Here is a 12,340-nt window from a genome sequence, read left to right as displayed (position 1 = left end):
ATAGATAGTTGAAACTGCTTCTGGCTCCATTTGCATGCCGAAGGCTACCAGGGTGATTAGAATCTATCTACAGGAAAAATACAGGACTTGGTCAAGGGGACTGCCCAATTTGAGTTTGCAGCTCTCCACATTCCCACAAATGATGGCTCCCGACCCATACGCCACACGATTACCCTGGCCAGCTTTTGTCCCTGGGCTCGATGTGGAGCTAGTGGCTCAGGGGAGCCAGGCGTTTGCATCTGGAGGGAGCTCTGCTCTGGGAAGTGGGCACACTGCGAGCGTCTATAGGCGTGAGTGGTGAGTGGGTTCAAGTTGCAGGCGTAGGAAGGATTCTGAGCTCTCCGAGTACGTGGCATTTTGTGTTTGTGATTCTCGCAGGGAGTGTGTGTTTGTGTGTGTATACGCACGCTGTAGTGAAGGGTAAGAGTGTGTGTTAATGGAAGATGATGAAAGATGAGATTTTCTATGCGTGGGTGCTTTCCCAAGTGTGTTTGTGCAGTATATATGCGTGTACATGCGTGTATGTTCGCACACGCGTGTGTGTTAGGAATTTCTCTCCTGGGTAGGAAGCCTTAGCAAGAGGCAAAAGCTGTAGACGCCCAACTGACCTCATTAAGTTTGGAAAGGTACATTAAGGGCGATGTGGCAGAACACTGTTCCTTTCCATCAGTGCTTTCTTTTATTGTCCGCATATGCAGATTTCGAACGGGAGTGGGTGACAAGGTTGGGACTAGACCATGATTGGAAGGATCAACACTGAAAATGTCATTAGCCTGCTCTGCCACCTTGGTGGCGGCTCTGGCATTGATTTCAGTGAAGATGTCAGGTGTGTTGCTGCTGCTGTTGCCTTTGCTGGACTGAACAAGGAGTTAGATGCAAACAAGTCCTTGAACTTAAGGAGGACACTCAACAAAACCCTCCTTACCACGTGTGCAGAGGTTAGTTACCTCAACTGAATTCACTTTTTATCAAAAGGAAATAAAAGTCTTGGGTGTATGTAATCTATTTGAACACATGGCTATACACCCAGAGAGGAGGAGTTTAAAACAAAAACTTCATTTCTCAAAAGTCAGGAGTATTTTAACAAGAATTATTGTGCAAAAATAAACTTTGACTATGGAACCATCATGGCTACTACTAAGATACTAATTTCTGCTATTTATTTTCAAATATGCTAATCCTCTAATCCAATTATCTTTCCCTAAGTGAATCCTGCCTATCATTTCCATGGGAAGTTGTTAAAAGATTTATCTGGTAACTCATAATACTTTAAACAATACTATAGATTCTAGTATAATAATCACACAATATAGCTCATAATAAATCACAAACCATTTTCTATCTGTATCTCCCAGCTCCTGAGACAGGATGGAAGATCATATTTTACAGATGGGAGAAGTTAAGGCATGGGGAAATGAAGTGGTTTATCCAAGGTCATCCTCAGGAGAACTCACATTTAGTCCAATACATTTAGTGTTGGATCACTCTCTTGTCTTTCATGCTAAAGAGCCTCCTCTTCAAGGGAGCATTTCCAAAGGTATTCCAGAAACAACATTTTCAGCCAAAAATCATGGATGAGAAATCCCTCAGTTTTTCCAGAAGGAGAAGTGCAGTGTCTAAATTTGGGAAGAAGAAATCACCTATCAGCTGATCTGTAGGGAAAGCAGTGCACTTAAACATAGATTCATTTAAGACTTAGGCAGAGGAGATAAAAAATAATAGCTAACATAATAGCAAACATTAAGTGCCTACTGTATGCCCAACATTGTGTTATGTTTATGTGGCATATCTTATTCAATCTCACTACAACTTGCTGAGATAAGTGCTACAATTTTCCTCATTTTATAGATGAAAAAATTGATACACAAAGAAGTTGACTATCTTGTCTTGCCCAAGCTAATATATCTAAGAGGAAATATGAACCTATGGTATCCAATTTCTGAGTCAATGTACTTGCCCACTGTGTTGTCCTGTACTGGCTCCTACAGATGCTTTTTAAAAAATAGTCTAATAACAAAAATATGATTTTTATAGTAAATTTACCTACACAATCATAGAAAAGCTAATATTTATAAGATAATTTAGAGGTGATCAAATTTTAAAATATATGTGTACACATAGAAAGAAAAGCCTTTTTTTCTCTTTTTATACTTGTCAGTTACTAAAAGTCCACTTCCCCCCCCCACTTTTTTTTTTTTAATTCTTTCACTCTATTGATCTTCTCACATACAGGTCAAGGAAAAAATGACTTGGCAAGGATCATCAAGCCAATCACAATGATTAAGTACTCTTGAGGGTTTTTGTAAAGAGTTTAGATTCAGAAATGGACAGGTTCTTTGAACTGGAAGTGCCAAATTTCCATTCCTTTTCAGTCCCCCCCAAAATACCTATGGAATACAATCAAGTGTGATTTTAAAACATGGCTTATTTGGCACTTAAAAGGGAGAAAAAATAAGCACATTTTCAAAAATTGTTCCATGTTAAACCCGGTCCTCAGTATGTATCTACTCTGTTTTAGCATCACAGGGGCAATATCACAGAAAAATGACCAAAACAGAATGAGTACACTGAAAATAACAACACAAAGACTTGGGAAGAGGTTACCTTTAATTCTGAAAAGAAGTATTTTCTTTCAGAAATTATTACGTAATTTTGACAGAGTTATGAATTTGGAAAGTATTTTTCTTAATTCATGTCACAGATATACAGGTTTACATGAAGATTATTGTCCAAATGCAGTATTGATTTTGTTATAGAAATGTTCCTGTCTATTACAGCTGAATGCCCACTGATTGAAGAAATACACTTTTTAATTAAAAGGCTCAAATTTAAATCTGTGGGTCTGTGCAGAAAATAAAAATCTTAGAGTAAAATAAAAATGTTAATGATTTACAAATAATCAAGCAGGCATTTTCGTGTTTGTTTGCACTTTATATATAGAATTCATTGCCAGGACAGTAGGAGAAAAAGAGGAACTCATTTTTCTATAAATGCCCGTTCTGTGATCCCTCATGTCTGACCCCTCCAACTCCTGAGAAATAAAACATTTGACTTTAAATGCTGAATCTAGAAAAATGAGGGAATTCTAATTCAAGTCCGTACATTTTCTTGATTTGCAATAGTCCCTATTTGGTGAGGAGAAAAGAAAGAGATCTAATATTCACGATAAGGTAACTTTTCTTTAAACAATCATATTTAAGAAGATAAATTATCAGGCAGATAAAAGTATCTGTCCCACTGTTAATTGGGAAATATTGTTGAGAGGTGGAGATGAGTCTCTTGTGTTACCAGGTGTGACTTCCTAGGCGTTAATTCCTCTTGTGTCTTGCCTCCTCTTTCAATTTCATTAATAGTGAAGCTTAACAGGCATTTCAGTCTTTTTAAGCTTTAACCAAATTAAGAAAGTCAGAGACTGAAGTTTCTATGTCACATAAGGGTAATAATAGTATATTTTAAAGAATAAGAGAACAGAAAAGTCTTAAAACTGAAGGCAGTGTCTATGACTGTATCCATACAAACAAAGCATACTTTGACTCCAAAGAAAGCTTATTTTTGACATGAGCCACATATATAACAAATTTAATATATCGACATTCAAATTTTCTTAGCTGATACCTTCCTAAATGTAGACAATATAATATATAATATATAGATAGTTTAATACAAGCCCATTTTAGTGAAAGAAGAGGACCATGATGAATAGCTGGGGGACATGTGGGTAATGATCCTAAAAGAAAAGGGATAAGAATTGAGAGAATCTTTAAAGACCTTTCTGTTTTGTCTTGTGTATTTCACTCTCTTGCTAACCCTAGACCTTAAATCACTTAACTTGTTTCCGTGTAGAGGAATAGAAATAAAAAGTTAAGCAAAAGGTAGCTTTGCTGAATAACCAGGATAATCCAGGTCTCTTCTTTTCATAAGTAATAAAGTTGTTTTGCTGATATGATCTGAATAAATCTCAATTCCCAGTGTAGTAGATCTTTTTATCATCATTTCTTTAACTCTAATATAGTTATGTGTTATCAGCCTCTAATGTACTTGAGAATACATAAATATTTAGAGAACATAAATCGAAGGTGTGGATTTCAAAAGATACCAAATCTGTCAAAATTACTATCAAAATGCAATGCATATTTAATTTCATACCCTGAAGTTATCTGCCAATAAACTCATTATTATCTCCTAAAAATTTAGTACTCTGACTTTATCATCCACATATTCTCTGCTAATCTTTAAAATTGATTACAATTTCTTGAGATAAATGCATATTTTCTAATATTCAGAGTATACTACAACCAATAATACATCTTATTTTGCAGCTTTCTAGTCTATCATAGATTAGGTAGCATGTATGAGACCTTCTTTATATTTTGTTTTATTTATCCACTTAAACATCAGTTTTATGAAATTTTGCTGAGAAATCTAAACGTTAGCAGTAAACAATTTTACAACTGAAAATTAATTCCGGAAAGGTGCCAGCATTTGTTTCTTAAATTGTACTTGATCTTAATCCCAGAAGCCCCAACTGAACAAAGCACAGCCCACAGGTAGAAGGCAAGTGCTTGTTAATTTCCTTTCATAAGATAGTGAAGTGGTTTTGCTGGTGATGAAGCAGAATTCATTAAGCTTTTTGTAAATATAATTGTGAGGTTATTTTTTTCTAAATATTTATAAACCCTTAAATTAGAGGAACAATTAATAATAGTATTGTTGGAAGTTTCACAGATTTGAAGTCTATAATCCATATATGGGTATAGATATGCATGTGATTGAACCATATTGAGTATGAATATTCATTACTGTGTAATTTGACCCAGAGGTTAAACTTCCCAAATGATCACTAACAACTCGGTTATTTCATTGGTTTTTCAAATGTATCTAAAATTAGCAAATGTTGAAATATTTCCCAGAATAAAAGTACAGGAAACCAAAAAATATAACCATCCTCTCTTCAGAGGAAGATAACATTGACCTTGACTTAGAAAGATCATTTTGACCATCAAAGGAAAGAAAATCAATGCAGCTGATTTTGGTTTGGTTACACATAATCTAATTTGGATTGTAAATACAAATATCTGTCCCATCTGGGCAAGGATCAGTTTCACCTTTACTCTTTGTGTAGCAAGTATCATTTTCATCTCTGTGTTCATTCATTTATTTAAGAAATCATTTTGAGCTCCTATTGCAAGGAAACAAAAACAAGAATTATACATTACTGTATCCTAAGGAGCTTACAATGTAATAGAAGGGATAGAATATATTCTTGAGTAACAACAGTGAATGTCAACATAATATAACCACTTTAAGAGAGATGCCTATAAAACACCAAGATGGTGGGAGATTATTTATAGCTGGCGAATTGGAGGAAACTTCAAGGAAGAGATGTACATTTGAGCTATTCTAGAATCATCTGGGTATGGTTGACAGGAAAAGTCTTGGTAGGGATGTTTTTTTCCAGAAATATAAATAAAATTAGAAAATCTATAAGCATATTTAGGATTTAATCATTTAGGTTAAGTGATACTTTTAGAAAAGACATGGCAGATGAGGCCAGAAAGGTAAATTTAGCCAGAGAGAAGTGGGAATTGGGAGACAATAAGAGTTCTTGCCAATATTTCCTACATTTTTTTTCTTTAGTAGACCATAATGATTGGTCATTTTAAGTAAACCTCCAGTGGCACATTTTTAAAATGACTCAATGAATGGATTGTTTCATTGAGTAAGCAAATCAATTTGTTTTGGTATTTTGTATGCAGTGGTTTATAAGAAGAATCAATTTAACCTTTCAAGCTGATTGAAGTCATCAGGCATTTATTATAAACATACTAAGTAAGGTTCAATAATTATTAAATTATATAATTTAACATAAATATAATATATAAAAATAAAATATACAATATATACTATTAATATTCATTAATATGTAATATAAATCAGTAGTTAGATCTAGAATATTTTTTGCCTCTGGCTGCTTATAGTAACACTTTGAACAAATGCTATATTTGCAAATGCATAGAGAATTTACCTTATTATGCAGTATATGAATACCAATATGAATTTTGGGAGATTTCATATGTCTAGAGTAGGCTCAAATGGACATAAGATTTCTAGATGGATACAATAGCAGCAGCATTTCTTAGGAGGTTAAGCTATCCAATGATTACAATGTGATCATCATTCAATTTGTCCATTTCAATTTTTTAGAGTGTGCTTCTTCTGGGATGAAAAGAATCTTGATCCTTATTTTTCCCAATTAGCTTTTCCCTTTTCTCAATCAAAACAACAAACAAGCAAAACACAAAGCAAACAACAACAATGTCAAAACAAACAACAAACAAATAAACAACTCTAGTCCTGGTTAGAAATCTTGCACATTCAGTGATTAGAAGAGAGTTGGGAGAAGACATATGATGGATGAACACAAATTCTTCCTTTCCAAAGGGAAAACAACAAAACAAATGCTTTTCTGAGTCTGGATCAGCATACACTAATGCCTTTAAGATTGAAAAAAAAAAAAAAAACCAAAAATGGATTAAAAATGCCTTTAGGGTAAGAAAGCTATCACGTTTTAATAACAAAATAGCCTTAATTTTTCATCTGTAAAATGGGAATAACCATTTACTTCACAGAGTTTTTATTAACTCTCTCAAACCCTATAATAGTATAAAACTTACCTTATAACCTTATCACTCCATACCTTTTCAAAATATCTCTAGTGGGTTGAATGGTGCCCACACAAAAGGTATTTCCAAGGCCTAACCCCTGGAACCTGTGCATGTCACCTTATTTTGAAAAACAGTATTTGCTGATGTAACTAAGGTAAGGATGTTGAGATGAGATCATCCTGGATTTAGGGTGGACCCTAAACCCATGGCAAGTATTCTTAAAAAAGAAAGAGACTTGAGGGGCTGGCCCAGTAGAGTAGTTTTTAAGTTTGTGCACTCCGCTTCAGCGGCCTGGGGTTTGCAGTTTCGGATCCTAGGCTTGGACCTACACACCACTCATCAAGCCATGCGTGGCAGCATCCCATGTACAAAATAGAGGAAGACTGGCACTGATGTTAGCTCAGTGACAATCTTTCTCAAGCAAAAAGAGGGAGATTGGCAACAGATGTTAGCTCAGAGCCAATCTTCCTCAGCCAAAAAAAAAAAAAAAGAGAGAGAGAGAGAGAGACTTGAGACATAGAGACACAGAAGAGAAGTTGATGTGACAAAGAAAGCAGAAATTGGAGTGATGAGTCTACAAGCCCAGGAATGCCAAAGAGTGCTGGCAGTAACCAGAATGTGGGAGAGAGATACAGAATGGATTCTCCCTCAGACCCCCAGAAGGAATCAATCCTGCTGACATCTTGACTTCAAACTGTGAGAGAATGAATTCCTGTTGTTTTAAGGCACCAAGTTTCTAGTAATTTGTTAAGACAGCCCTAGGACACTAATACAGTACCTGAGACTGCCAACAACGTTGGTGTTATGAACACTGCTCCTGGAGTTCAATTTGATTTCTGATACCTGTTCTCTTATTCTTCTGGACTCTTCTTCCTATCCCCACCCTAAATGGGAGCCTTCTTCATTGGAACATTTTGAGACTTCCATAAGTTTTAATTAAGATTCTTTTTTTTTTTCCAAAATATCTATGAATTCTTATGACCGTCACCTCTTTGAGAATGAATTTTACGTCAATCTCTGTGTCTGATCTAGCACTCAGAAGCCCCAGCTTGAGCCTCAACTATGTACATTTTGTTCTCTTCCTAACATCTCAGACTTAATGAAGCTAATGTTGCATTCATCCTCTTCCATATACTCCCCCTTTCCCCAAATTTGCTTCTTCTGATTGAACTTCACTGTAATCACTGCCTTTTTCTTCGCACCTACTCAGTCAAAACCTTGTTTTTACACCTCTCTCTTCCTTATGTGGTGGGAGAGTGAAACACTAGTATCTGAAAATGTCTCCTTTATGCTGGACTCCACTATGTCCCTTTCCGTTTTGCTGCCATCATCTGAGCTGGGTAGTAATTATCTCATGCGAGTATGATTGCAAGCACCTCCCAGTTACCCTGACTGTCTTCAGGCTTGCAGCTTCTGTTCTATTCTATCATGCGCTAAGCATAATCATTTCATCATGAATCTTACCTTCTCAAACAACCTTTATGGCTCTTCATTATTATTATCTTCAGGACAAATTGATGGTCTTAAATCTCACAGTCAACCCCATTCGTGGATGCTTCCTCCTTCTAGTAAGTCCATTCTGATCAATGTACACACACAATGTATTCGCGTTCTGCATTGAAGCCTTTGTTGATATTGTTGTCCTAGCCTTTAACACTTGCTTATCTTGTATTAGCCTATCCAAATTCCATATTTCAACACTGAGTTCAGGTCTAGTCTTCTCCAGGCGTGTTGTATTTGTCCATTTCAAACATATCTTTTTAAGTATATCTTTAAGCGTATCTTTTTATTTTTAAAATCTATAGCTTAGACCTTAAGACTTTGTGTTAACACTTAAGTTAATAAACACATTTGGATCATGGTTTTCCTTCCTAATATATTAACGTTAATATTTTCATTTTTTCCAGACTACTGTAATTTAAAATTAATGTGAGCATTTGTTGTAAATTCACAGAAAACTTCATCATGTTCAAATTCTTGAGAATTAAGAACTAACCGTAACATTGTCAGTTCTAATTAAATTTTGTGAAAGATGGCAAGTTTGTCACCACACTTGAGTGGGGCTTTCCTCTCTCCCAACTCTAAGAGAATATAATATGTATAATAAAACATTAATAAATATAATTTTTTAAAGAGGGACATTTATGCTACTCTGCTTTACTTTTGCTTTGTTATTTACAGTTAATGTCTTTATAAACATTTTGAAACATGTTAGGATTTTCTTAAAAATGTATCTTTAAAATGTCCACAATAAATCCTTTTTATCCTATTATATTTAATATATATTTGTTGCATGCCTAGTATACAACATTTTGACAACTCTTTGAGTTTATTCTTTATTTGATTGATGGAAACATTGGTGTGTGTATGTGTATATGTGTGTTTGTGTATACACGTTTATGAGAGAGAAAGAGAGAGAGAGAGAATGCACATAGTGCAAAGAAAGCAGGGGAAGGAAAGGTTTGTGTCCACTAACATTAATTATAGTAAAAGGTTTGATAACTAATGCCAGAAAGACTACTCTCCGATTTCTTCCTTGGCTCCGAGACATTCCAATTTCCCATGAAAAGCAGTTCTCTCTGACTGTTTGGCAGATTGTTTGAGCTGGAATTAAATGTGCACAGCTGGTACCATCTGCTGTGAATTCTTTCATTCTTGTTATCTCTTAAACAGCTTTTGGTTTTGTTTTATTCATCATACATTTATGGAGGATGAGGGAGATCTATTGGGGTCTTCATATTGTTTAATGGATGCATTGCTGGTTCTCAGATTAATGAACCATGGTAGACTCTGGTTTGTCAATATTGATAAATGTCTATCGAGCTTTACTTATGACCAGACTGGTTTTTGAATGAAAACCAAGGTCAGTTTTAGGTGGTCAAATAGAATAATTTCTTAAGATTATGTGTTATAATGATAATATTTCAAATATTTCTTATATTTTATCACTTTAATTTCTTTCCTTACTTATTTTACAATTGAAGTCTAGAAGTTCTGAATCATAATTTCCTAGCCAGCAGGCAAAATCAGAAACCTAGAAGTTATGTCTGATTCCTCTCTTTCCCTCACCTCCTTCTTATTCTATTTTCTTAATATCTCTCAAATCACTGTCTTCCTATGAATCTTGTCATCACTGACTTTGTACAGGCCCTCAACACTTCACACCCCAGTCCAATTCAATGCATTCTCTACTGAGGACTTAAAGTGGTCTTTCTGAAACATGATTCTGATATGATACTTCCCTACTTAAAATTCCCCAATGTCTATATATTTCCTTCAAAATACATTTGAAAAATCTGTGCATTTCTGCCAGCTACTGCTGCTCCCTTTTCCTGACATTTGCTCCCTCATTTTTGTTCCCACTTTGCCTGGAAAACTCCAGAAGAGGCTTCAAACCAAAATTCAGATGACGTTTTTTTTTTCCTTTTGCAGAATTTATTACTTATTCTCCTTGGTTTGAGGAAAATGACCTTCTTCTATGTCCCTGTAGGAGCTTGTCACAGTCCTGTTGGAACATTTATCATAGTGTGTTGTCATTTTTACCTGTTTAGTATTTGTATTAATGTTTGTGGTCCTAATAGACAATGTCTTTTTTCCTCCAAAACTGCAAATACTAGTCCAGTGCCCTGAAATATTAGACATTTGGTAAGTTATTGAATGGATGAATGAGTGATTGAACAACTAGGTCTATAGTGAAAATTGGCAAGAAAGAGTTTAATTCGTAGTATGTAAGTAGACGTCCCCTTATAAATGAAGGTTAGAAAGTTATTTTTATTTGGTAATATACACATGAACACATATTAAAAATAATTTTTTTCGAATTTTTTTTGAAATTATTCTCAAGTTATTTGACCCTAATCAATTAAAGGTCTTAAACACATTTAATCAATGGAAATAAGGGCAGCCAAGTCAGTTACTTGGGCTGCTTGAGTCTAAATTTAGTTTCATATTGACAGAATTCATGCTGATTGGTTCTCTTTACCTGCTACTCTGCACAGAGGCAAGCAGTTGGCTTTTGCTTTAGTCTGATATTTGTCTGATCTGGCATGGACAAGATATATTATGCTAAGGGCATCCTGCTTAAGTGAAGAAAAAAAAATATGGGAAGGCTTGGTTGAGACAATAAATTAAGTGTCTACTCAGAATATTTAAAAAAATAGAACATGTAAAGAGAAAATATACCGGAAGATACAGCAAGTTTTCTGGTATTGTGGAAGTCATGTTGAAAACCTTTCTATTTATGGCATTTTGAGATGCTTGCTGGTCATTCTGCAAAATGCTAGAGAGAGATGTTATGACAGTATCATAACATCTGGCAGATCATGATTTTGCGTTAGTGAAATTCTGATAACGTGGAAAGGTTTTCTCTCTGGAAGCAGCAATTGGATTTTTCTGTGCCATGAATAGATGAATTTTTAAGATTTTGGTATCCATCAAAATGACCTGATGACCTACTGAATCAGAAAGGATGAGAGCAAGGCCCTGCATTTTTAACATGCTCTTTTACAGTAGATGTTAAAAAAGGATACTAAATTTCACATGGGTCTGTTTTCCCATGAAAGAAAATAGGTACCCCTGTAAGTCTACCCAAGCAAACTTTTGTGTGCACAGGCTATTTAATGAGTGGAAAACAGGTGCAAAAAATATTGAATGCAAGAAAAACATACCTGCTGTTATAATTAATTTAACTATGTCATATACATAAAAAAGCTAATTTTTCCTCAATACAAATTGTAAAATTGGATCCTTGACATGCTGCCATAATATCTGGAAATCACACTAACCAGCTGACACACACAGAGACTCTGGGAGAGCTAAGGCAAGAAGGGGCAGGGGGAAAAAGCGTGCTGTTAACTTGTTGATAAGTAAATTAAGCTGACGCTCAAATAGTTTTGCATCAATTATTTGGCTATACTTACATAGCTTGCATGCAGAAGACTCCTGAAATTGACAGTCGTCATATACATAGCACCGCTGAACGTTTAATGCACGTGTAAACTTTTATTTCCTTTTTCTTTTGCAGAGCAAACCAGTATTTAATTCAGGAGTGGTATGCAATCAAAAGCTATTGGCATTTACATGACTTGGAAATATTTCAATGTGCTAATTTATTAGAAAATTAATGGATGTAGAACGCTAAAAGTACACTAACTTCTAAACATTGAATTTAAATGTTGCATAGTTGCATAGCTGTATCAATCCCCAATATTTTTATAGGTCATGTATGCAATTTTGACATGGCAACTTTTCAATATTGTACACATACCATGCCAATAGATACAATTCTTTTTCGTGTATTCATAACTCTGGGGGAACGCTTTTCTTGAATCACAGAATTTCCAAATATCCAAGGGTATAATTATTTAAGTATCATTCAAAATAATCATTTTGAATAGAAATTTCTCCAAAATTCAGCACATACTTCCAATATTTAAAAAACTGTTTTGGAGCCGGCCTGGTGGTGTAGTGGTTAAGTTTGCACATTCCGCTTTGGTAGCCCAGGGTTCGCGGGTTTGGATCCCAGCCATGGACCTACACACTGCTCATCGAGCCATGCTGTGGCGGCATCCCACATACAAAATAGAGGAAGATTGGCATGGATGTTAGCTCAGGGACAATCTTCCTCAAGCAGAAAGGGGAAGATTTGCAACAGATGCTAGCTCAAAGACAATCTT

This window comes from Ceratotherium simum, chromosome 23, assembly GCF_057802395.1.
Source record: "Ceratotherium simum simum isolate JZ-2026a chromosome 23, ASM5780239v1, whole genome shotgun sequence".
Lineage (NCBI taxonomy): Eukaryota > Metazoa > Chordata > Mammalia > Perissodactyla > Rhinocerotidae > Ceratotherium > Ceratotherium simum.
The sequence above is the reverse complement of the archived record's forward strand: the minus strand, read 5'-3'. Positions refer to the sequence as shown.